The 27,532-nt window shown below is 48.4% G+C and overlaps 1 protein-coding gene across 4 annotated transcripts in view; it reads left to right on the top strand.

Moving 5' to 3' along the window:
• The window catches only part of LOC126183197 (cullin-5), a 253,481-nt gene that overhangs the window by 107,474 nt on the left and 118,475 nt on the right, over positions 1–27,532 (top strand). The gene's annotated exons all lie outside the window — the stretch shown is intronic.

Here is a 27,532-nt window from a genome sequence, read left to right as displayed (position 1 = left end):
GGAGAGGGGGAGGGGACAACACACACACACACACACACACACACACACACACACACACACACAGAGAGAGAGAGAGAGAGAGAGAGAGAGAGAGAGAGAGAGAGAGAGAGAATCACAATACCTATACTGAAACCATGACAGTACCCAGAAAATAGAAATAGAAACAGCTGTAGACCGATCAATCTGAAAAGTAACTTGGGTAAATTATTGGAAAGGATGGTTCTTTCTGAAGATCTCAAAATACCACTGACATCTTGAATGAATGGAGTTCATTATTAGAGAAGCCTTTGTGCACCACTGTCATGTGATCACAATAATATTTTTTTTGCCTCGCCCAGTGGCTTGGATGACCACCTCTCGCCATGAGATCATTTTAGCTAGGTTGCGTATTGGGCACTGTTTTTTTAGCCTCTGTCATTTGTTTAAGTGATACTCCCACTCCACTTTGTGCTCATTACCCTCAACGATTGACGTTCTGCCATTTCCTGACGGAATTACCTTTTTTTAGCCACTTAAATTATTATTTGTGTTTATCATCTGAGTTATCGACCGTTTTAGTGAACGACACGCGGAGTGTCAACTGCATTTTACTGTTTATCGGAGTGTCAACTGCATTTTACTGTTTATCGGAGTGTCAACTGCATTTTACTGTTTATCGGAGTGTCAACTGCATTTTACTGTTTATCGGAGTGTCAACTGCATTTTACTGTTTATCGGAGTGTCAACTGCATTTTACTGTTTATCGGAGTGTCAACTGCATTTTACTGTTTATCGGAGTGTCAACTGCATTTTACTGTTTATCGGAGTGTCAACTGCATTTTACTGTTTATCGGAGTGTCAACTGCATTTTACTGTTTATCGGAGTGTCAACTGCATTTTACTGTTTATCGGAGTGTCAACTGCATTTTACTGTTTATCGGAGTGTCAACTGCATTTTACTGTTTATCGGAGTGTCAACTGCATTTTACTGTTTATCGGAGTGTCAACTGCATTTTACTGTTTATCGGAGTGTCAACTGCATTTTACTGTTTATCGGAGTGTCAACTGCATTTTACTGTTTATCGGAGTGTCAACTGCATTTTACTGTTTATCGGAGTGTCAACTGCATTTTACTGTTTATCGGAGTGTCAACTGCATTTTACTGTTTATCGGAGTGTCAACTGCATTTTACTGTTTATCGGAGTGTCAACTGCATTTTACTGTTTATCGGAGTGTCAACTGCATTTTACTGTTTATCGGAGTGTCAACTGCATTTTACTGTTTATCGGAGTGTCAACTGCATTTTACTGTTTATCGGAGTGTCAACTGCATTTTACTGTTTATCGGAGTGTCAACTGCATTTTACTGTTTATCGGAGTGTCAACTGCATTTTACTGTTTATCGGAGTGTCAACTGCATTTTACTGTTTATCGGAGTGTCAACTGCATTTTACTGTTTATTCATCGTAGCAATATAGTGAAGGACTCTACTCTTTAGTTCAGGACCTCTGTTTCTCTATGGTGTATTTTATAGACCTTTGTCCACATCTCTGTTTTTAGCTGTCCTCTCTCCCATCGATTGGGATTAATGTGTAGTCATTTTTAACTCCTTTCTTTGTCTTCATGCTCTACAGTTCTGAAATGGGTGTGTCTGACCTTAGTTGTTTTTGAACTCTAAAACAAAACAAAACAAACAGTATTTTTTGATTTATGCAAAGCATAAAACACTTCGGGGAAGTATCACATTTCGTTAGCTCTGCACAAGTGAAATTTTTGATCAAATTTGCATGGCTTCATACCAAATGAACAATTACTTTGGATGCTTTACTGTCACTGTGGGCACAACCTTCAGTAACCAATACGTGGACGAAAATGGAGTCCCACAGGGATCAGTATTAAATGATATACTTTTTGCAGTTTCAATAAATGGCATTGTGGAGCTGTAGTACATTGTCACACCAGCATTATAAGTCAATGATCTTCGTTTATATTATAGTTCCATATTGCTATGTGCATCAGAATGGGAACTGCAGACAACTATACATTAGACATTAAAATGGCAAAAAACCATTCATACTATTTGTCACCAACTAAATCATGTGTTTTGTACTTTTGTAGAATATGGTCTGACCATCCTCATCCAGAACTATACTACTGGAAATAGTAGCCCGGTACTGTCTTCTTGGACTATTTTTGATAAAAAAAACTTACTTGGTTACCATATGTATCACAATTTAAGACTTCAACACAAAGAAGTTTGATACTCTCCTCGATAAGAGTTCCTAGGATGTGAATTGAATGGTTTTGTTAACACTTTAATAAGTAGCTCATTTTATCCCATTTGGACTATGGGAGTGCTGCCTATGGGTGAGCAACACTATTCACCTTGAAATATTTGGCCCTTTCCACCACAATGGAGTTTGTTCGGGAAATACAGCCAGTAAAAATAATACACTAACATTATTTATTTAATCATGTAATCACTATTAACCAGATGCCAAAACACCCTTGTCAGCGCATTTTATTTTACAGTCCTGTGTCCTAGTTAATCATTAACTGACTTAGAACAGGATGACCAGCAACCTTATGACCTGAAAATATGACGAGAACATAAGCTTCCTCTGATTACCTGCACGCATTACTCCCTATTCATCAATGCTTCCACGATACGTTATGCAACCAGAGGTAAGGATGGACTTGTGGTGCGACACTAAAGACAATGTAACTCGCAATTTTTATCATTGGTGCATTTCTGTCATCCAAAAGTATACACATCTTGATCACCTTTACACAGACAGTTCCAAAGACAATGAATCAGCTGGCTACCCGTAAGTACAAAACCTGAATTGAGAAACACATTCTCTACTCTGAAAGGAAAGCAGTATTTATACTGTAGAGTTAAAAGCCATACCAGAAGCACTACAAAACATAATGACTTTTCCTCAACAAAATTTCATTATATGCAATAGCTCCTTCAGTGTGTTGCTAACAGTAGCCAAGTGCTATCCGAAACATCCATTGCTCTGTGTACATCTGTGACCAACTGTATGCAAACAGCAGAAGGGAGTGCCCACTGACCATTAACAGCTGCCCACTCTACTGTGTGCTATGCACCACAGGGTTAAGGACACTCATTTGACACTACATCTTGAAGAAATGTGAAGACAGAAAGCAAGATAGTGCACGCTCCAATAAATATGGACCATGACCACCGAGGATGGGCAGGTTTTGCTATCAAGCTTGAGGAAAAGGTATTGTGTTATGCTGTCTCAGAATTGGACATACCAAAAAACTCATGAATTTAAACTGTGACAGCAACAACTCCTGCAGTGCTTACATGGAGAAACATTTATGGTTTGCCACATCCTCAAAGACTGCTCACCTACCCAGGATCTGAGACATCGAATGGACCTAGGACACTACCTGACAGAGATTTTAGACAGGTAATGAAACAGATTTAACGTAATGACTACATAAGGGCATATTAATGTGAGCCCGAGCGGTGTACATCAGCAGTGCCAACAACAGGCAAGCACGGGATGCTATCCCATAATAATTCGACTGGGATGATGTTGCGAGGCACATTAGCATGTTGAAATGGTAAAGTTGGTGGTACTGCACAGAGTAAAGTGGCGAGGGGCGAGGTTGGTTTCCACACTGTCAGTGACTGTAGTGTTTTAGGATACATGACTGGCAGTGATGGGTATGGATGAGTGCACCACTGCCGACCGTAAGTACTGGTCATTTTAGTAATAGAATAATTTAGTCTCGCAGGGCGACTGGGATGATGGGGCCGTGCCAAAAAGAGGTGCCATGTGGACCTGCGAGCAAGGCACCCATTCGTGGCCACAGCAGTGCGAACGCTCTCCTCACTGAATCCCTCCCCAGTCTTACTGTCACGGTGCTGCAATTGTCCCAGGTCATCTCCAGCAGCACAGTAAACTCTTGCTCAGTGGGCAGCCGATCACTCCCCATGCACACTGGCTATGTACTGCTGTCAGAGGACGGACGTCTCAGCACAGTTGGCGTCGTCTGACACAACACCTGTCTTGTGACAGTGGTAAATGGGCTGGTGTGCATGGAGAGCGACTGGCTGTCCCCTGGACAGGAGTCGGCTTTACTGCTGGAGATAACCTGGGCGAGCCGCAGCACCACGGCACTAAGTCCGGGGAGGGATTGAGTGCGAAGAGTGTTTGCTCTGCCATGGCTCAAATGGGTGACTTACTTGATGGCCCGTGTGGCACCTCGATCTGGCACAGCCCTGTCAAACCCGGTCGGGCTGCGAGACTGAATAATTCTATTACTAAAATGACTGCTGCTTACAGTCAGTTGCATAAACACTGCAGCCGGTCACGTATCCTGAAACACAACTGTCATTGTGCCTGAGCCCCTCACTGCAGTACTCTATGCAATACCACAGAGTTTGTCGTTTTGGCAAGCTAACCTGCCTCGTGACAATGTGCCGGCCTTGACAAGTTATTATGGAACAACGTCCTGTGCTTGCTTGCTATCGGTACAGGTGATGTACACTGCTCGGGCTCACACTAATATGCCCGTATGTAGTCATCACGCTACATTTGTTGCATCTCTGCTGTGTAGTGTCCTAGGTCAATTTGATGCTTCAGATCCTGGGTAGCTGTGCATTATTTGATTATGCGGCAACCCATCAATGTTTCTCTATGGACGCGCTACGAGGATAGTTCTTGTCATAGTTGAAATTCATGAGTCTCTTGGTATCTCCAGTTCTGAGACAGCATAACGCTGAACCTTCTCTTCTTGAGCCTCGTAGCAAGGCCTGCCCAACCTCAGTGGTGTGTTTTGTGGTCCGTATTTAATGAACCGTGTACTATCTTGCTTTCTGTCTATCCATTTCTTCAGGATGTGGTGTCCAATGAGTGTCCTTAACCCTGTGGTGCATAGCATACAGTACAGTGGACAGCTGTTAATGGTCACTTCTTTGGCATTTTCGACCAGTTCTGAGGCTGGAAATGCACACAGCCCACCGCAGTGCCCACTCCCTTCTGCTGTTTGCATACAGTTGGCCACTGCTAGCAACACACTGAAGGAGTTGTTGCATATGACGAAATTCGGTTGAAGGAAAGCCATTGTTTTTTAGTGCTTCTGGTATGGCTTTTAACTCTACAGTATAAATACTGCTTTCGTTTCATAGTGAATGTCGTTCTTAATTCAGGTTTTGTCTGTGTAAAGATGATTAAGATGCAGATACTCTTGGATGATGGAAAATGCACAGCGATAAAAATTGGGAGCTATATTGTCTTCGGTGTCGATTCATAATTCCATCCTTACTTCTGGTTGCGTAATGTGTGATGGAAGCATTCGTGATTGGGAGTACTGCATACAGGTAATCAGAGGAAGTTTATGTTCTCGTCATATTTTCTGGTCATAAGGTTTTTGGTCTTTCTGTTCTAAGGCAGTTAATGATTAACCAGGTTGTAGGATTCTGAAATAAAATGCGATGACAGGGCTGGTTTTGCATTTGGTTAATAGTGATTGTATGATTAAATAGATGTTGTTAGTGTCTTATTTTTAATGGCAGTATTTCCCGAACAGAATCAATTGTGGTGGAAAGGGTCAAATATGTCGAGGTTAATGGTGCTGCTGACCCATAGCAGCACTCCCATAGTCCAAATGGGATAAAACGAGCTCCTTATTAAAGTGTTAACAAAACGATATGATTCACACCTTATGAACTCTTACTGAGGAGAGTATAGAGTTAATTTGTGCAGTAAGTCTTAAACTGTGGTGCATGTGGTAACATTGTAAGTTTATTATTTAAAAAAGAGAGAGAGAGAGAGAGAGAGAGAGAGAGAGAGAGAGAGAGAGAGAGAGAGAGAGTTGTAGAAATCAGTACTGGACCACTGGTTTCAGTAGTTGGGTTTTGAGGTACAGTTCTGGATGAGGATGGGCAGACCATATTCTATAGCAGTCCCCCAAGGGGCTCAGCATTTGTTTGCTGGGTATGGGCCTGGCAATTCCGGGTTCCTGAGCTGGGGACTCGTAAGCACTGGGCCAGCCCTCTTGTTACCTTAAGCTCTGGTCATGCCTCAGCGACCACTGTGCAGTACGGCAGTGGAATGTTGTGTGTTTTGGAGGACGGGACCTTGGCTTCACTGCCTGGACCACGAGCAAGGTAAAGACCTCTATAGAAAACCCCTCATCCTCGAAGTGTGCTATGTGCTGATGAGGTGAATGTTTTACCTCAACAGTCAGTCTCTAGCAGGTAACTTCTGGGGCACCAGCCATCCCCCAGTTTCCTCAGGCATTCAGGGCTCTGCCTGGGTTGACATTTATTTCCTGAGCATCTTGTGGGGTCCCTTTCGAATGGTCTTGTCAAACCACTACTGCTGCTGACGCAACAGGTGTATCATCACGCAGTACCTACACCCATTAATCAAAGAAATCTCAGTTGGTCAGTCATCCCGAGAAGAAGTTCCATTCCTTGCATTTCCTCTTCACCATGTCATGTCCTGGTCCCTCGGTGGACCGAAGCATGCCAAGACGCAATTTACATGCGAAGACATGCTCTCCACATTTTTAACCGTCATCCTATGATGGCAAACTGCATTCACTATAAAGAGTTGAGTGCACAGAGTCGTCACGTTCTTTGGGACAGCAAATAAGCTGGCTGGATTTCATTCATTAGTTCCTTTAACTGTTCGACTCCGTCATGTGGGCCAACCTCTATTGGCTGTCTGGGATCAAGATCCATTCCCCAATTTTTGGCCTGGCAGTAGATGATGTCACAGTGGACAGTATTGGTATCTCCAACACCTTGGGCCACTATTTAGTGGAGATTTCAAGCTTCTTCCACTATCGTCCTGCCTTCCTTCCATAAGAAACGAGTGGAGGAGGTTTGACCAATACCTTTCTATTCTCAGAATCATGAGTGCTACAATGCCGCCTTTACTATGAGGGAGCCAGATCATGCTCTCACTTCATCCCAATCCTCCACCCCAGGACCAGATGAGCCCTCAGGGGCTCAGCATTGATTTGCTGGGTACGGGCATGACAACCCCAGGGTTCCTGAGCTGGGGACTGGTAAACGCCACCAATCCCATCACCGTGGGCATGCTTCAGTGACAACGGCATGATGCGGAGGTGGCACGTTGTGTGTCTTAGGGAATGGGGATCTTGGCTTGACCACCTGGATCGTGAGGATGGGATAAAAAAAAAAAAAGACAACCTCTGGGGAACCTGCCGCACCTCAGTTGTATAAGGCTTACTCAGGCATGCGAGGCTCTGTTTCAGTGGAGCCTTATTTCCCTAGCTGCTCATGGGACCGAGATGGAACCCTCAATCATTTTCTTCTCCTCCCAGCAAGAGGGGTGTACCGCCAGGAAATTTTCACACTCATTCATCCGAAAGAATGAGAGGCTAATCCTCCTGATAATAAGAATACTTTGGACTGCAGTAACAGGGCTCATGGAGTCATGAATAACAATGTGTTTCTGGTGATAAAGAGGAAGGAGGTGACATTTAAAAATGTGTCCCCCCTTTTATATCCATAAGGGTTTGGAAGGCCTTGCTGGAACATTAAAATCTATAAAATGATAGCGCAATGGCTCATTGTTGGTCAAAACTAACAGGTCAAAGCAGGTAGACTTTCTTAAGAAATCGCAGAAACTGGGTGACTACAATATCATTGTAGTGAAGCACACCTCTCTCAACTCCAGTAAGGGCATTGTCACATACTGAGATATCAGAGGCATCGCACAACTGAAGCAAGAACGGGCATCCCATGGAATAGTCGATGTGGAGCAGTGAACACACAGGAATAATGGAGCAACTGAATAGACTGCCTCTTTCATTGTCACATTCAATTCCCCGACACTTCCTAAATATCTTATGGCGGGGTTCCTTTGACTTAATGTTCGGCCTTACGTTCCAAACCCTATGCGATGCTATAAATGCCAGCATTTTGGCCATACAACCATGAGTTGAGTTGTGGAGGTGAAGTAATCCGCGGGAACTGCGGAAAAGCTGCTCATGACGCTAGGACTGGCTGCCCGTCTTCCGCGATGATCTGCATCAAGTGCTCTGGGAGCCACCCAGTCTGGAGCTGAGAGTGCCCTGTTTTTGCTGAAGAATGCAAAGTACAGGAGATAAGTGACCAAGCAGATCCCCTATGCCAAAACCAAAAAAGAATATTAGGTGATGAAACCCCCTCTCCATGCCATCTCATATTCCTCTGTGGTGCAGAAACCTATTACCAAGGTGGACTCTTTGACACAGACGATGCCTAGTGTGCCTGTATCCACCACAAGCACCTGTACTTGAACGTGTACATATCAAGGGAAAAAGAGTAGGGACAAAGCAATCTAGGTAGCTGCACCAGAAAAGACCAACAACAGTTCCGCAGTAAGCATCCAGAAAGTACAAGAAAAGCAATGTGTCTCTCAGTGTCCCCTTCATCCTCGAAGGGACAGGGTGTAGGGAAAGGCTCACAACGTTCAGGTCGAAAGCTGCCCCGAGCGCTGTCAGACATCACTCTTTCCCATCTCACTGATGAAGAGGGTATCATGGAGTTAGATGCATTGGATCCAGGCAGCCCCTACACTCCCCTCGCTCTTCAGATGATTCACCTCCCGGTGCAAAGAGAGGGGTAAATTAAAACTGCACTAATGACATGGCTTCCATACTACATTGGAACATGAATGGGTTCAGGACTCATGGAAGAACTGAAACTCCTAGCACAGCCATGTCCCTTGTGCTGTTGTTTACAAGAAATGCATTTTAAAGATACAGATGTCCCAGTGCTAGGGGATATACGCTATACCGCGAGGATTACCTATCGGGGGGGGGGGGGGGGGGGGGGAGAAAGGGCCAACTGAGCTGTTGCAGTATTTGTCACCAATGCATACCACTTCTCTGCCCTCTCCTTAGCTACTGACCTGCAAGCAGTTCAAATTCGTGTGTGTATTTACCTCCGCAAGATGCACTAAACTCTGGGGCTCTCTTGGATCTTATCGCACAACTCCCGCGACCATTCCTCCTCCTGGGAGACTTCAATGCCATCATGTCATGTGGGGTGCGACCAATACTTGCCCTCAGGGTTGGGTTTTAGGGGCCCTCATGACATTTCACGAGCTGTGTATCCTCAACATGGGTACTCGCACACATTTCTTGACTGCTACTGGGTCATTCTACATCTACATCTACATCTACATCCATACTCCGCAAGCCACCTGACGGTGTGTGGCGGAGGGTACCTTCAGTACCTCTATCGGTTCTCCCTTCTATTCCAGTCTCGTATTGTTCGTGGAAAGAAGGATTGTTGGTACGCCTCTGTGTGGGCTCTAATCTCTCTGATTTTATCCTCATGGTCTCTTCGCGAGATATACGTAGGAGGGAGCAATATACTGCTTGACTCTTCGGTGAAGGTATGTTCTCGAAACTTTGACAAAAGCCCGTACCGAGCTACTGAGCGTCTCTCCTGCAGAGTCTTCCACTGGAGTTTATCTATCATCTCCGTAACGCTTTCGCGATTACTAAATGATCCTGTAACGAAGCGCGCTGCTCTCCGTTGGATCTTCTCTATGTCTTGTATCAACCCTATCTGGTACGGATCCCACACTGCTGAGCAGTATTCAAGCAGTGGGCGAACAAGCGTACTGTAACCTACTTCCTTTGTTTTCGGATTGCATTTCCTTAGGATTCTTCCAATGAATCTCAGTCTGGCATCTGCTTTACCGACAATCAACATTATATGATCATTCCATTTTAAATCACTCCTAATGCGTACTCCCAGATAATTTATGGTATTAACTGCTTCCAGTTGCTGACCTGCTATATTGTAGCTAAATGATAAAGGATCTATCTTTCTGTGTATTCGCAGCACATTACACTTGTCTACATTGAGATTCAGTTGCCATTCCCTGCACCATGCGTCAATTCGCTGCAGATCCTCCTGCATTTCAGTACAATTTTCCATTGTTACAACCTCTCGATACACCACAGCATCATCTGCAAAAAGCCTCAGTGAACTTCCGATGTCATCCACAAGGTCATTTATGTATATTGTGAATAGCAACGGTCCTATGACACTCCCCTGCGGCACACCTGAAATTACTCTTATTTCGGAAGACTTCCCTCCACTGAGAATGACATGCTGCGTTCTGTTGTCTAGGAACTCTTCAATCCAATCACACAATTGGTCTGATAGTCCATATGCTCTTACTTTGTTCATTAAACGACTGTGGGGAACTGTATCGAACGCCTTGCGGAAGTCAAGAAACACGGCATCTACCTGTGAACCCGTGTCTATGGCCCTCTGAGTCTCGTGGACGAATAGCGCGAGCTGGGTTTCACATGACCGTCTTTTTCGAAACCCATGCTGATTCCTACAGAGTAGATTTCTAGTCTCCAGAAAAGTCATTATACTCGAACACAATACGTGTTCCAAAATTCTAAAACTGATCGACGTTAGAGATATAGGTCTATAGTTCTGCACATCCGTTCGACGTCCCTTCTTGAAAACGGGGATGACCTGTGCCCTTTTCCAATCCTTTGGAATGCTACGCTCTTCTAGAGACCTACGGTACACCGCTGCAAGAAGGGGGGCAAGTTCCTTCGCGTACTCTGTGTAAAACTGAACTGGTATCCCATCAGGTCCAGAGGCCTTTCCTCTTTTGAGCGATTTTAATTGTTTCTCTATCCCTCTGTCGTCTATTTCGATATCTACCATTTTGTCATCTGTGCGACAATCTAGAGAAGGAACTACAGTGCAATCTTCCTCTGTGAAACAACTTTGGAAAAAGACATTTAGTATTTCGGCCTTTAGTCTGTCATCCTCTGTTTCAGTACCATTTTGGTCACAGAGTGTCTGGACATTTTGTTTTGATCCACCTACCGCTTTGACATAAGACCAAAATTTCTTAGGATTTTCTGCCAAGTCAGTACATAGAACTTTACTTTCTAATTCATTGAACGCCTCTCGCATAGCTCTCTTCACACTACATTTCGCTTCGCGTAATTTTTGTTTGTCTGCAAGGCTTTGGCTATGTTTATGTTTGCTGTGAAGTTCCCTTTGCTTCCGCAGCAGTTTTCTAACTCGGTTGTTGAACCACGGTGGCTCTTTTCCATCTCTTACGATCTTGCTTGGCACATACTCATCTAACGCATATTGTACGATGGTTTTGAACTTTCTCCACTGATCCTCAACACTATCAGTACTTGAGACAAAACTTTTGTGTTGAGCCAACAGGTACTCTGAAATCTGCTTTTTGTCACTTTTTCTAAACAGAAAAATCTTCCTACCCTTTTTAATATTCCTATTTACGGCTGAAATCATCGATGCCGTAACCGCTTTATGATCACTGATTCCCTGTTTTGCGTTAATTTTTTCAAATAGTTCGGGTCTGTTTGTCACCAGAAGGTCTAATATGTTATCGCCACGAGTCGGTTCTCTATTTAACTGCTCAAGGTAGTTTTCAGATAAAGCACTTAAAAAAATTTCACTGGATTCTTTGTCCCTGCCACCCGTTATGAACGTCTGAGTCTCCCAGTCTATATCCGGCAAATTAAAATCTCCACCCAGAACTATAACATGGTGGGGAAATCTACTCAAAATATTTTCCAAATTATCCTTCAGGTGCTCAGCCACAACAGCTGCTGAGCCAGGGGGCCTATAGAGACATCCAATTACCATGTCTGAGCCTGCTTTAACCGCGACCTTCACCCAAATCATTTCACATTTCGGATCTCCATCAATTTCCTTCGATACTATTGTACTTCTTACCGCTATAAACACGCCTCCCCCTTCACTGTTCAGCCTGTCTCTGCGGTATACATTCCAATCTGAGTTTAGGATTTCGTTACTGTTTACGTCTGGTTTCAGCCAACTTTCTGTCCCTAGTACTATATGGGCGTTGTGATCGTTTATTAATGAGAGCAGTTCTGGGACCTTTCTATAGACGCTCCTGCAGTTTACTATTAGCACATTAATATTGTTATTCCCTGTTGCATTTTGCCTACTCCTATCTTGCCGCGTCTCAGGAGGCGTCTTGTCGGGCCTAGGGAGGGGATTCTCTAACCTAAAAAACCCCCATGTGCACTCCACACGTACTCCGCTACCCTTGTAGCCGCTTCCGGCGTGTAGTGCACGCCTGACCTATTCAGGGGGACCCTACATTTCTCCACCCGATAGCGGAGGTCGAGAAATTTGCACCCCAGATCTCCGCAAAATCGTCTGAGCCTCTGGTTTAAGCCTTCCACTCGGCTCCAAACCAGAGGACCGCGATCGGTTCTGGGAACGATACTACAAATAGTTAGCTCTGATTCCACCCCGCGAGCGAGGCTTTCCGCCTTCACCAATTCCGCCAACCGCCTGTACGAACTGAGGATGACCTCTGAACCCAGACGGCAGGAGTCATTGGTGCCGACATGAGCAACAATTTGCAGTCGGGTGCACCCAGTGCTCTCTATCGCCGCCGGTAGGGCCTCCTCCACATCTCGGATGAGACCCCCCGGCAAGCAGACAGAGTGAACATTGGCCTTCTTCCCCGACCTTCTCGCTATTTCCCTAAGGGGCTCCATCACCCGCCTAACGTTGGAGCTCCCAATAACTAATAAACCCCTCCCCCCGTGTGCCTGCTCGGACCTTGCTGAAAGAGCAGCCACATGTCCCCTCACAGGCAGAGCGGGCGATGCCACACGGCCAGCCTCCACATTGACCTTCCGCCTCGTGCGCCGCGAACGACGCTGAACCCGCCACTCCCCTTGGGGAGAGGGTGGCCCAACCGCGCCCGGTACCCACGAAGATGTCTCGACAGCAGGGACAGTGGGTGAAGCATGTAACACCTGGGGTGTACCTTGCGACGCCCCAGACTCCCCACTGCCGCTACACTCCGAGGCAGCAGCCTGAAGACGGCTGACCGCGGCCATCAACACGCTCAGCTGTTCGCGAACATTGGCCAGCTCCTCCTGCGTCCGTACACAGCAGTCACACATCCTATCCATCCTAAGGAAACAATTTACTGAAGAGAGTTAATCAACCTTTAACTAGACTGCTAATTCACTAAAGGCGGCTGCTTATTCACTAAACTGTGGTTGCTAGCCACTTCTTGTAGAAAACAATGAAAATAGCACTACCTGTCTCTGGACTGTATTGAAAACAAACTCTAGCACTACTGGCACTACTGGCACTATGGTTGACTACAGGGACTCTCTCTTACTGTATTCAAAACAAACACGAAATCTATGGAACACTATTAAGAGCACTCGAAAAATAAAGCTTCCTAAAAGCAAATACACACAGAAGAAGAAGTGACAAGTAAGAAAAATACAGTTAATACTTAAATTAAGGTAGCTCGCTGCACAGCAGACGTGAAGCAGATGGCAGTCTCAGCCATCAACCTCTATTTCTGTTCTCCTGCCCTCACCGACTCTGTTAAGTGGGACGTCATTGATGACCTTCATTCCAGTGACCACTTCCCAATCCTCCTTCACCTACTAAATGGCCACTTGAAGTTAAGCCCCCAAAATGGATGGTCAGCAGGGCTAAATGTACGCGTTTCAGCCAGCTGGCTGTGTTCAAACACTGCAGCACCATCCAAGGATGGGTGGACCACATCACAAGAGTGATCCATTGTGCAGCTGACCTCCCCGTACCACAATCCTCAGGTCATCTTAGGAGGCGACCAGTACCGTGCTGAGCAGATGAGTGTTGTTCTGCGATCCGAAAATGGCATGCGGCTCTTTGACATTTTAAATGCCGACCAATGGCAGACAATCTTAGGGCCTTAGGAGTCGCGAGGGCCAAGGCTCGACGTGTCATTAGGAAGAGTAGTAAAAGGTTATGGCAAGTGTTGCTGGTCTCCATCAATCATTCCATTTCTCTGATATTTTATCTGAGTACTGTGACCATGTAGCTGTTCTTACGGATGGGTCTAAGCATGGGGACTCTGTTGGTTGCTCTGTCGTTTTCCCAGATCATGTCGTCAAGGTCAGGCTGCCTCTGGAATTTACCGTCCTTGACGCAGAATTATATGCAATCTTGCGAGCACTGAAGCAGATCACATGTTCTCCTGGTGTTAGATTTCTCGTCCGCTCAGGTTCTCTGAGCGCCCTTCATTCTCTTCAACGTTTGTACCCAGCAGATACAGTAACCCAGAACATCCAGGATGTCCTCTTACAACGACGACGACTGGGGAAGGAAGTGACTTTCTGCTGGGTACCGGGACACATTGGAATTGCAGGTAATGAAAGGGCATATCGAGCAGCCAAGGAGTTGTCATGATCCTCTGGCATTTCGGTGTGCTATTCCCCTGCATGCTGTCACCTCAGCGTTGAGGTGCAGAGCCATTTGTAGATGGGAAGATGAGTGGCTGGCAGTGAATGATAACAAGCTCTGTGTCATCAAGCCCACAATTCGGCCGTGGAGTACTTCCTTCCAGCCATGTCGGCAAGACAAGGTCCTTCTTACTCGTCTTCACATAGGCCACAGCTCTATGACACACGGATTCTTACTCTGGCAGGAGGACCCTCCAATGTGTGGTGCTTCTGGCGTTCAGATTATGGTGTGCCACATTTTATTGGACTGTGTTTTATTTGCCAACCAGCGGACTGTGTCACATTTGCCATCTGTTTTATTTAATGATCAAATGAATGTGGTTAGGGTTTTAAAGTTTTGTGAAATGTCCAATGTTTTTAATACAATATTAGGGAGATGTTGTTAATGTGTCAAAGGGTGGCTGGCTCACCCTAGTTTTTTGTAAGTGGTCAGCCAGTCACATTTCCCTGTGCTTTTCTTTTAGTTCTTCTGTGTTTTGTTTTCTGTGTTTTATTCCTTGATTAGCTCTCTTCCATACTTACCAGTTTTAGTGCATGTGATACGGTGTGACTGTGTGGTCATTTTGAGTGCATGCGTGTACAAACACTTTTAGTTCATTTCCACATTCTTTTGTTTTCATAAGTGTAAGGGCACTGATGACCTTGCCGTTGGGTGCCCATCAGATCCAAACAGACATGGACCAGACGATGTTCACATTCAAATGTTGCAGCGCCTTTCTCTTTGTGCTTCATATGTACAACTGCGTCTGGGCAGAGGGCACGTTTCTCAGACACTGGTGTGAAGCCACTGTCATCCTCATACCTAAGTCTGGTAAGGACAAACACCTTCCTTGAACCTACTGCTCCATTTCTCTCACCAGCTGTGTTTGCAAGGTGACGGAATGCAAGATTCTTGCCCGGCTCGTATGGTGACTCAAGTCTCGCAATTTACTAACCACTGCAAAGTGTGGATGTCAAGTGCGCCATTCTGCGGTTGACCATCTCATCACTTTGTCCACGCATGTCATGAATGGTTTTCTGTGGAAATCCGAGACTGTGGCTGTGTTTCTCGATTTGGAGAAAGCCTAAGATACCTGCTGGAGGACTGGTATCCTCCGTACTCTCAGAATGTGGGGCTTATGTGGCTGCATGCCCCATTTCCTTCAGGACTTTTTAAAAGATACAGTTTTCAAGGTACGTGTGGGTTCTGCCAGGAAAACTGTGTGCTTCAGGGTTCCATCCTGAGCATCGTCCTCTTTGCTATCGCCATTAACCATATAATGGCCTGTCTCCCGCCAGGCATCTACGGCTCCCTTTTTGTTGACGATTTTGCCATCTATTGCAGTTCTCCATGGACTTGTCTCATTGAATGGCATCTTTAGCGATGCCTTGATAATCTTTACGAATGGAGCATCGACAATGCCTTTCATTTTTCCAATGTCTTTGCTTTCTTCCACCATCTTTACATCTTGGGCATGTTGCTCTTCTGTTCATTGAAACTATGAAAGTCCTGGGGCTCATGCTCGATAGGAAACTATCTTGGTCCTCCCATGTGTCTTACCTGGCAGCCGACTGTGTGTGGTCCCTGAATGTCCTACATGACCTCATTGGCACTTGATGGAGAGCAGATTGAACCACCCTTCTCTATTTGTACCGGACCCTCGTCCAGTGGAAACTAGACTATGGGTGTTTCGTTTATCCATCTACATGTCCATCTCTATTATGCCATCTCAATAGTATCAACCATTGTGGCATCCATTTGGCCCCTGGCGCCTTTTACACTAGTCCGGTTGAGAGTCCATATAGAGAAGCTGCAAAACTACCACTGTCCTACCGCTGCGACTTTCTCCTCAGCAGATGCCAAGCCGTTTGTCTGCCATGTGTGGTCACCCATCCTTGGAGTTTGCTTTCAGCTCTGGCAACTTAACTTCATGCTACCTGCCACTTTCACAAAGGGTGTGAAACCCTTCACCACCTTGGCTTCGTGCTGCAGTGTGTCCATCTTGGCCTTCATTCACTTTCTAAGAGCACTAATCCAACCTCACTCTATCCCCTTCAGTTTCATGACCTTCGCATGGAACTTCGCGACAGTACTTTCGTGTACACAGATGGCCCCGACTGACAATGGCTCGGGTGAGTCTTCATCATTGGCACTGATTTTTTTTTTGAGTATCGGCTTCCAGACCCGTGCACAATATTTACAGAAGAGCTCTTCGCCCTGTATCAGGCCATACAGTACATCCAGTGACACAGGCTATTCAATTGTGTTATCTGCTCCGACTCTCTCAGTGCCCTTTCTAGACTGTGTGTGCTGTACACTGTCCATCCCTTAGTGCAACCTGTCCAGGAAAGCTGTCACATGCTCACTCGTGATGGAGGCACTATGATGTTTATGTGGGTTCCTGGTCACATTTGTATGTCAGAAACAAGGCTGCTGTCCTCATACCTCAGCCCGCTAGTTTTCCCTTTCCCTCCGATGATATCTGTGTTGCCGTCTGTCAGTGGTTGATGTCACTTTGGCATCACCACTGGCCCTCCCTTCAAAGGAACTGTGCTCCTTGCGCTCAGCCTTTGACAGTCCACCATTTCCTCATGGAATGCCCTTTTTTTAACCACTTAGTTCTCATTTGTGTTTGCTGTCTGAGTTATTGGCCGTTTTAGCAAACAAAGTTCGGGCTGTCGACCGTGTTTTACTTTTTATCTGTTGTAGTAGAATGGAGAAGGACATTTAATTTTTAGTTCAGGACCTCTATTTCTCTATGGTATATTTTTTAGACATTTCTCCAAGTCCCTGTTTTTTAGCTGTTTTCTGTTCCATTGATTGGCATTAATGTGTAGTCGTTTTTAACTTCTTGTGTCTTCGGGTTTTACAGTTCTGATATGGGCACATATGACCCTAGTTGTTTTTTGCGCTAAAACAAAAAAATCAGTGTACACAATGTGCTTTGGGGCTGGGCTATCACTAGCTCCAGGGATCAAATTATTGAGCAACTTGACCATTCCGAGAATATCTGCCTTTTGAACTTGGGTCAGATGACACACTTTTCCACATCTACAGGGTCTTTTTCAGCTACTGACCTTTGTTTTTGCTCCCCAGCTATTGCAGACCCAGTTTAATGGGAATTGGCTACAGATTTATGTTCTAGTGACCACTTCCCATTGTGGATCCGTCTGCCGACTTGGATGGTGGTTGACAGGAGACAATGAGGGTGGATGATTCAAAAGGCAAATTGGTTGTTGTACATTCAACAGGCTATTTGTTGTGTCTAGGAATCCTGCATACACGGTCCACTAGACAATCAATCAAACAACTCATTAATATTAATTTGAGTTTTATTATAACAAGACAAATACAAGTACTTAACTATGATAGATGCGTCGCGAGCAAAGGGCGACATACAAAATGAGCAGTCCTCTTCAGAATATACAAACACAAGTCTGTGCTACGTAGAGCTTGCTAATGATAGTGGTTACAATGCATCGGCTAACAATGTGGCTAATGTTGAAGCAGCTATCAAAGTGGGCTGTCACCAGTTTGGGGCAGTGCTTATGTCCTCTTCACCTATAGGCTGATGCTGTTGCGTTGTCGTCCTGGAGGGAGGTGGGTCAGCGTGTGATTGGTTGACCGGTTGACCATTTCTCACAGCCGTCTCTTCTCTGTCGTTCCCAATTGGCGTGCCGGCACTGACTTTGCGCTGTAACATCCTCCCTCTCCCCCCCCCCCCCCTCCCCAAGTGAAGGACTGTCGTCGTATATGGAGCAAGACAAAAAGGGGGGGGGGGGTGGAGGTAGGAGTGTGGATGCTCTGATGGACCAGAAGTTTTGGCTGCAGGGGACGTCAGACTTCCGGTCATACCCCACAATCCGGCCTACGCTCTGGTGGAAATGTCCCCCAGAAAATGCCCACAAGGGTATGTATCCACCTCCTGAGGTCCATACCAATATGTAGAAGCTGTTGGCTGCTGCAGTGCGGGCAGATCTAGTGCCATCGGTAGGACGAGAGGAGGCGGAGGAGGCGAACGCTCCATCTCCGTGGGGTTGTCCCACGGTTTTGTGATGACACCATCTGGTGGGTGCTGTGGCCGCCCTGTCCTCAGGATCCATGAATCTGGGGGAAGAGATACAGAAGAATCACTGTGCACATGACAGTGGCAAATTAGATTGTGATGTCGGCACTGCAGCTTGTCTGGGCCTGAAATGAGATACATGCATGTGCCAAGTTGACAGAGGATCTCACAACACACCCACCATCTGCTGCCGCTAAGAACCCTGTGAAACACAATATCATGCAGTGCGAAGTGATACTTGTGGCCTACCTCGGCACCGGATGCTGAGGAGGGTGGAGTGGGTGGAACAGTGTCCGATGGCGGTGGCCATGAAGTAGTTCCGCCGTCGAAGTTCCGTCTCGTGAATGCGAACGATAGGAGATGAGAAACAGTTGCAGTGCTTGATCCCTGGTGTGTGCGGTGCGAAGTTCGGCTATCAGCTGCTGGAAGTTTCTGACAAAATGTTCCTCTTTGCCGTTTGACTGTGGATGGAACAGTGCACTAGTTAGATGCTCTATGCCATTGTGTTCACCGAATGTTTGATTCATTTGATGTGAACTGGGGGCTGTTGTCAGACATTACAACTTCAGGCAAACCTTTGAGGCAAAAAAATAGAGGACAACGCCTGAACTGTGCTACGTGACATTGTCGACTTCATTGGCACAGCAAAAGGAAACTTGCTATAAAAGTCTACCACAATCAACCAGCAAATGTTCCAAAAAGGTCCTGCAAAGTCTGTGTGCACACGATGGTATGGCGATTGCGACTTAGGCCAAGCAGAGAATTTTTGAGGTGGAGGGGACTGATTTTCCGCCTATGTGCGACAATGTGTCATCATCTGTTACGTTTGGTTGTCCATACCCTGCCAAGTACAGTGTTGACACACTAACTGATTCATACAAACAATTCCTAAGTGTCTTTGGTGAAGTAACTGCAACACTTCTTTTCAGATTGACACATGACTGTCGACTGTCATTTTGAACAAGAATCACACCTTGCTGTATAGTGAGGCTGTGCTGACGTTCAAAGTATTGGCACACTTAAGAGTTCTTTATGTTATGCAACGAGCAAGGCCAATATGTGCTAATGTATTTTAGCAAAATGTTCAAATCTGAATCAACTTCCATGGCCTATGCAGTTTGCTTATAGTTCATAGGAAAGGATTGAAGCAACTCAGGATCATGAACATCTATGTGACAAGAAGATGCAGCAGAGGCGTCAAAGTCTGTATCAGGACCCATCAGAAGACATGAAAGTACCGTTTTGAGCTGTTGGACAATACTCAATCTCGTACTGGTACTGAGACAACAAAAAGCCCCATCTTTGCAATTTTTGGGCAGTTTGTACAGAAACTGGCTTCATCGAATGAAACAAGGACTGCAATGGCTTGTGATCCATTATTAAGTATAATTTCATGTCATACAAATAGTGGTGGAATTTGGTGACACCATACATAATAACCAATGCCTCTCTCTCTCTATTTGTGGATAGTTACACTGAGCTTTGGACAACACTTTTGATGTTAATGCAGTACGCCTGTCTTTATCCCTAAATCTATGCCTAAGCACCAATTCCATAAGGGGAAGTGTCAACTTGCAACACAAGTAGTTCATCAGGCTAATATTGACACGGCTGTTGAAGTGGGCTGTCACCAGTTGGGGGCAGCGCTTACACCCTCTTCACCTATAGGCCGCCGCTGTTGTGTTGTCGTCCTGGAGGGACATTGGTCAGCATGCGATGGGTTGACCATATCTCACAGCCGTCTCTTGTCTGTCGTTCCAGGCTGGCATGCCGGTGCTGACTTCACGCCGTCACACTGTTTTTGCAGAAAAGGGTTGTGCTCTGGAGACGGTAGCCCATATCGCTTTTGAAATCCGACAAGTTGCTACAGAGTCCATCCCCTGGTCTAGGAATCGCATCAAATGACAACCTGCACCTTGTTGGAATGATGACTGTTGCTTGGCAATCAGAGCCAGATGAACAGCTGTGTGGCGCTTCAAACACCATCCAACTACAGAAAACCCTCATGCCTTCAGATCTACGAGAGCACATACAAGGCAAGTGATAAAAGAATGGAAGAGGGATTCTTGTAAGGAATTCACGACAGCCATTGGTCCGCTTCCACTGCCCAAGTTTGTGAATCAATAAGGCGAATTTCAGGCAAGAGCGCTACATGTCCCCTTACCGCTTTGTGAGGAAATGGGATCGTGGTGGACATATCAGAAGACATGGCTCAGCTTCCAGCTGAACACTTTTGTACAGTCACTGCGTCATAGGCAGACTCCTGCATTTCAGGTGTTCCGTATGATTGCGGAGATGAGGGAGCTCCATTTCTTCTTGCATAATAAGGAAACCTACAACTTTCCATTCTCCATGTGGGAACTGGAAACGGCTCTGACTGCGGTCATAGACACTGCGCGGGACCTGATGTGATTCATTATGCCATGCTCCATCATCTGTGCCCTGAAGCGAAAGGACAGCTCCTCTCGTTTCAGTCAGATCTGGTTTGATTGACAGTACGCCACGACTTCGAAGGAGGCAATATTAATTCCATTATGGAAACCAGGCAAGGACCATAGCGCTGCTAACAGTTACTGGAATGTAGGCCTTACCAGTTCTTTGGGTAAGACTTTTGATTGCATGGTTAACTGCTGGCTCATCTGGCTGCTCAAATCCCAAGGTCACCTTAGCCACTCCCATTGGGGTTTCAGGTGCTACTGTTCTACCCTTGACAACTTGATTTGCTGGAGACAATGATACAGGAGTCCTCCTTACACAGAAACCTTTTGGTTTGTGTGTTTTTTGACCTAAAAAAAAAATGTATGACACAACTTAGAGGTACAACATCCTTTGCCAACTTCGTGGATATGGAGTATGTGGACATTAGCTGCTTTTTGTCCAATCGTTCCTCGAGGACTGGCACTTTAGATACCGCATTGGTGATGCCTTATCTGACTGCTGTGTTCGAGAGAGTGGGGTCTGTCAAGGCAGTGTCCTCAGTGCCACATTGTTTGCCATTGCTGTCAATGGCATTTTCTCCACAGTCAGGAGCCCTGTGAAATCCTTTTTGTTTGTGAACCGAGTGAGGTGGCGCAGTGGTTAGCACACTGGACTCGCATTCGGGAGGACGACAGTTCAATCCCGCGTCTGGCCATCCTGATTTAGGTTTTCCGTGATTTCCCTAGATCACTTCAGGCAAATGCCGGGATGGTTCCTTCGAAAGGGCACGGCCGATTTCCTTCCCCATCCTTCCCTAATCCTAGCTTGTGCTCCGTCTCTAATGACCTCGTTGTCGACGGGACGTTAAACACTAATCTCCTCCTCCTCCTTTTTGTTTGTGGATGACTTTGCAATCTTCTACTCCTGCTCTGATCTTACAATGACAATGAGGCAGCTACAACTGCTCATCAGGAGGCTGGAAACCTGGGCCAAGTCAACTGGTTTTCAGTTCTCACCAGAGAAGACCACATACATCAGTTTTAACCGTTCTTGTTGAAGTTTTAACTAACCAGTGCTCGCAATGGGGGACAATATTTGATATTTTCAGGAAACTGTGTGCTTTCTGGGTTTATTGTTTGACTCAAAATTAACTTGCCTCCCACACTTGAAAGAACTACGAACAAAGAGTTAACAGTTATTGAATATTTTAAAATGCTTCAGCAGAAAAGTATGGGGAGCTGACGGGTTCTGCCGTCTGCAGTTTTATAGGGCATTTGATTGATCATGTTTATATTATGGCATCGTAGCCTGTGGATCAGCCCATATTTCCTACCACAAGGTGTTAGACGGTGGCCACCATTAGGTCATTTGGATATTGACTGGAGCCTTTTTGACCAGACGAGTTCAGTGTCTTTGTGCAGAGAGGCTGGTTGAACCATAATTCTGGATTTGGCGACATATCCTTTTGGCTGGACAGGCACTGAAAATCTCAGTGTCACCTCAGTCATTGGCATTTAGTGCAGTGATCCAACCTAATTTTGAACAAATTAGGAATCAGCCCTATGTGACCAAGCCGTTTGGGATATCTGCTACTGACTGTCTCAAGAATCTGAATTTTTGAGACCTCCAAATACACAGCAAGAGATGGAATGCATTGTCACCTTAGTGTCTTCAGAGACACAAAGCGATTTTAAGTGTGGCATGGTATAAGAAAACTTGTACTACAGATTACATTTTTACTACCTAGTTTTCTTCAATTTTGAGTACGTACCACAGTTTTATCATTGTTTATACAGATCCCAGCAAGAGAATGTCCTCGGTTGACCCTCTGTTTTCCCTGATAGGGTTTTCAAAGTGCAGCTTCCAGAACAGTTTACAAATTATGATGCAGAGTTATGTGGCATTATGATGGCACTGGAGAGGATTGACAGACATCACTGTACAAGGTTTGTCTGTTCCGACTTGCTTAGTGCACTACAAACACTGTACCAAATGTATCAAGTAGACCAGTTGATTCAGCTCATCCGTGACTCCTAACAGCAGCTCCAACACCATGGCAAGGTGGTGATCTTTTGCTGGGTACCTGGCCACATCAGGATACAGGGAAATGATGTGGCCAACAAAGCAGCCAAGGAAGCATGTTGGGATGGTTTTGTCCATCAGTGTCCCATCCCAATGCACGCCATCATCTCGTTTTCTGACAGATACATTCTGTGTCTCTGGGTGACTGAATGGTTGAAGGTGACAGAAAACAAACTGTGGTCCCTCAAATCAACCACACAGGCATGACGGAATTCATGTCAGCGTCACCATTGAAACAAGGTTCTGCTTATCAGACTGCTCATTGGACTAGTCCTGTAACACATAGCTGCCTCCACATAGCTTCCATGCAGGAGGATCCACCACACTGTGAAGTTTGTAGTCTGCTGCTTGCAGTTCAGCATATTTTGCCAACATGTGTCTTATATACTGATATCAGGGCAGCCCTCAGTCTTAATGGAGACTGCCCACCATCTTCGCCAACACTGATTCCAGTGTTACAAAAGTTGTGAAATTTTATGAACAGTCAGGCCTCATCCCTAAATTGGTGGGAAAGGGAGGCAGACTTTAATGCATAATAAACTGCTCCACATGTGGAGTCATCCTTCATCCCCACCCATGAGATTGGCATGCTAACTTTTTGTCAGGGCAATGGTGACCATGCTGTAGAGTACCCCTCAAATAAAATCATCATCATCCTCCTACAAAATTGCAAAACTTGAGAAAACTGAGAAGTTGTATACGTGGTTTTTTGCCCATTCAATGTTTGCTGTATAGTCCTCTGCAGCTGGCGTTCTTATGCACATAACTCCACTTATAATGCTGGTATAGGTCGGCCCCTCTCCCCCCTCTCCTCCCCCTCCCCTCTCCCACTCCCCTCTCCCCTCTCCCACTCCCCTCTCCCACTCCCCTCTCCCACTCCCCTCTCCCACTCCCCTCTCCCACTCCCCTCTCCCACTCCCCTCTCCCACTCCCCTCTCCCACTCCCCTCTCCCACTCCCCTCTCCCACTCCCCTCTCCCACTCCCCTCTCCCACTCCCCTCTCCCACTCCCCTCTCCCCTCTCCCTCTCCCCTCTCCCTCTCCCCTCTCCCTCTCCCCTCTCCCTCTCCCCTCTCCCTCTCCCCTCTCCCCTCTCCCTCTCCCCTCTCCCTCTCCCCTCTCCCTCTCCCCTCTCCCTCTCCCCTCTCCCTCTCCCCTCTCCCACTCCCCTCTCCCACTCCCCTCTCCCACTCCCCTCTCCCACTCCCCTCTCCCACTCCCCTCTCCCACTCCCCTCTCCCACTCCCCTCTCCCACTCCCCTCTCCCACTCCCCTCTCCCACTCCCCTCTCCCACTCCCCTCTCCCACTCCCCTCTCCCACTCCCCTCTCCCACTCCCCTCTCCCACTCCCCTCTCCCACTCCCCTCTCCCACTCCCCTCTCCCACTCCCCTCTCCCACTCCCCTCTCCCACTCCCCTCTCCCACTCCCCTCTCCCACTCCCCTCTCCCACTCCCCTCTCCCACTCCCCTCTCCCACTCCCCTCTCCCACTCCCCTCTCCCACTCCCCTCTCCCACTCCCCTCTCCCACTCCCCTCTCCCACTCCCCTCTCCCACTCCCCTCTCCCACTCCCCTCTCCCACTCCCCTCTCCCACTCCCCTCTCCCACTCCCCTCTCCCACTCCCCTCTCCCACTCCCCTCTCCCACTCCCCTCTCCCACTCCCCTCTCCCACTCCCCTCTCCCACTCCCCTCTCCCACTCCCCTCTCCCACTCCCCTCTCCCACTCCCCTCTCCCACTCCCCTCTCCCACTCCCCTCTCCCACTCCCCTCTCCCACTCCCCTCTCCCACTCCCCTCTCCCACTCCCCTCTCCCACTCCCCTCTCCCACTCCCCTCTCCCACTCCCCTCTCCCACTCCCCTCTCCCACTCCCCTCTCCCACTCCCCTCTCCCACTCCCCTCTCCCACTCCCCTCTCCCACTCCCCTCTCCCACTCCCCTCTCCCACTCCCCTCTCCCACTCCCCTCTCCCACTCCCCTCTCCCACTCCCCTCTCCCACTCCCCTCTCCCACTCCCCTCTCCCACTCCCCTCTCCCACTCCCCTCTCCCACTCCCCTCTCCCACTCCCCTCTCCCACTCCCCTCTCCCACTCCCCTCTCCCACTCCCCTCTCCCACTCCCCTCTCCCACTCCCCTCTCCCACTCCCCTCTCCCACTCCCCTCTCCCACTCCCCTCTCCCACTCCCCTCTCCCACTCCCCTCTCCCACTCCCCTCTCCCACTCCCCTCTCCCACTCCCCTCTCCCACTCCCCTCTCCCACTCCCCTCTCCCACTCCCCTCTCCCACTCCCCTCTCCCACTCCCCTCTCCCACTCCCCTCTCCCACTCCCCTCTCCCACTCCCCTCTCCCCCTCCCCTCTCCCCCTCTCCCCCTCTCCCCCTCTCCCCCTCTCCCCCTCTCCCCCTCTCCCCCTCTCCCCCTCCCGTCCCCCCTCTCCCCCCTCTCCCCCTCCCGTCCCCCCTCTCCCCCCTCTCCCCCTCCCGTCCCCCCTCTCCCCCCTCTCCCCCTCCCGTCCCCCCTCTCCCCCCTCTCCCCCTCCCGTCCCCCCTCTCCCCCCTCTCCCCCTCCCGTCCCCCCTCTCCCCCCTCTCCCCCTCCCGTCCCCCCTCTCCCCCCTCTCCCCCTCCCGTCCCCCCTCTCCCCCCTCTCCCCCTCCCGTCCCCCCTCTCCCCCCTCTCCCCCTCCCGTCCCCCCTCTCCCCCCTCTCCCCCTCCCGTCCCCCCTCTCCCCCCTCTCCCCCTCCCGTCCCCCCTCTCCCCCCTCTCCCCCTCCCGTCCCCCCTCTCCCCCCTCTCCCCCTCCCGTCCCCCCTCTCCCCTCTCCCCCTCCCCTCCCCCCTCTCCCCCTCTCCCCCTCCCGTCCCCCCTCTCCCCCTCTCCCCCCCTCTCCCCCCTCTCCCCCTCTCCCCCTCCCGTCCCCCCTCTCCCCCCTCTCCCCCTCTCCCCCTCCCGACCCCCTCTCCCCCTCTCCCCCTCCCGTCCCCCCTCTCCCCCTCTCCCCCTCCCGACCCCCTCTCCCCCCTCTCCCCCTCTCCCCCTCCCGTCCCCCCTCTCCCCCTCTCCCCCTCCCGACCCCCTCTCCCCCCTCTCCCCCTCCCGACCCCCTCTCCCCCCTCTCCCCCTCTCCCCCTCCCGACCCCCTCTCCCCCCTCTCCCCCTCCCGACCCCCTCTCCCCCCTCTCCCCCTCCCGACCCCCTCTCCCCCCTCTCCCCCTCCCGTCCCCCCTCTCCCCCCTCTCCCCCTCCCGTCTCCCCTCTCCCCCTCCCGTCCCCCCTCTCCCCTCTCCCCCTCCCGTCCCCCCTCTCCCCTCTCCCCCTCCCGTCCCCCATCTCCCCTCTCCCCCTCTCCCCCTCCCGTCCCCCATCTCCCCTCTCCCCCTCTCCCCCTCCCGTCCCCCATCTCCCCTCTCCCCCCCTCCCCCTCCCACCTCTCCCACCTCTCCCCCCCTCCCACCTCTCCCCCCCTCCCACCTCTCCCCCCCTCCCACCTCTCCCCCCCTCCCACCTCTCCCCCCCTCCCACCTCTCCCCCCCTCCCACCTCTCCCCCCCTCCCACCTCTCCCCCCCTCCCACCTCTCCCCCCCTCCCACCTCTCCCCCCCTCCCACCTCTCCCCCCTCCCACCTCTCCCCCCCTCCCACCTCTCCCCCCCTCCCACCTCTCCCCCCCTCCCACCTCTCCCCCCCTCCCACCTCTCCCCCCCTCCCACCTCTCCCCCCCTCCCACCTCTCCCCCCCTCCCACCTCTCCCCCCCTCCCACCTCTCCCCCCCTCCCACCTCTCCCCCCCTCCCACCTCTCCCCCCCTCCCACCTCTCCCCCCCTCCCACCTCTCCCACTATCATATCATTCTTCTAATGAAGGGATATTCTAATTTTAAAACATGTTTTATTGTGTGGCTATCTCAATCATGTTAAAGTATGTCATCTTTTCGCAGTTATAAGTAGATACCCCTATTCTGACAAATACAGGGGTTGGGCAAAAAACTGGAAACACTGAAAAATGTGTGCTTGAACATAAATGCAGATGCTAGCAAAGCCTGTAGATTGCACTGGTGTATTTGCCCACAAGTGGCAGCTCTGTAACGTGTCTGAATACATTGCAAGTGTCAGTCGTAGTCAGAATGATATGTGTAATTGTTGAGAGAATTGTGTTAGAGCTAAGTGATTTCGAATGTGGGCAAATTGTTACTCGTATGATGGGTGCTTCTATAACCAAGGTAGCTGAAGTGTTTGGTGTTTTATAATGCACACTGGGAAAGCGGTGAAACATCATCTGCTAAGTCGCAATGTTGACGAAAGTGTGTGTTGAGAGATTGTGACAGATTATTCTGAAAAAAAAATAGATGACGAAACAGCAAGGGTCACTGTAGAATTGAGTCGGACTCTGACTCTGTTAGCACCAAAACAACATGAAGGGAGCTCCATAAGAAGGAAATAAGGCAAGCTGGAATTCCAAAACCAGTTAGTGATGCAAATGTGCATAACAGGAAAACTTGGTCGTGAAGGCTTACAACCTGGACTGTGGAGCTATGGAAGCAAATCATTTGGTCAGCTGAGTCTTGTTTCACAGTACTTCCAACTTCTGGCTTAGTTCACATCCCAAGGATGAACCGTGGGAGTTTGATGATGATTTTGGGCAGTGGTATCATGGTATTTGGTCAGCCCCATGGTTACTCTGCAAGGTCACATTAATGCTGAGGATTGTG

The sequence above is a fragment of the Schistocerca cancellata genome, chromosome 4, assembly GCF_023864275.1.
Source record: "Schistocerca cancellata isolate TAMUIC-IGC-003103 chromosome 4, iqSchCanc2.1, whole genome shotgun sequence".
NCBI lineage: Eukaryota > Metazoa > Arthropoda > Insecta > Orthoptera > Acrididae > Schistocerca > Schistocerca cancellata.
This window is presented reverse-complemented; position numbering and strand designations above follow the sequence as displayed.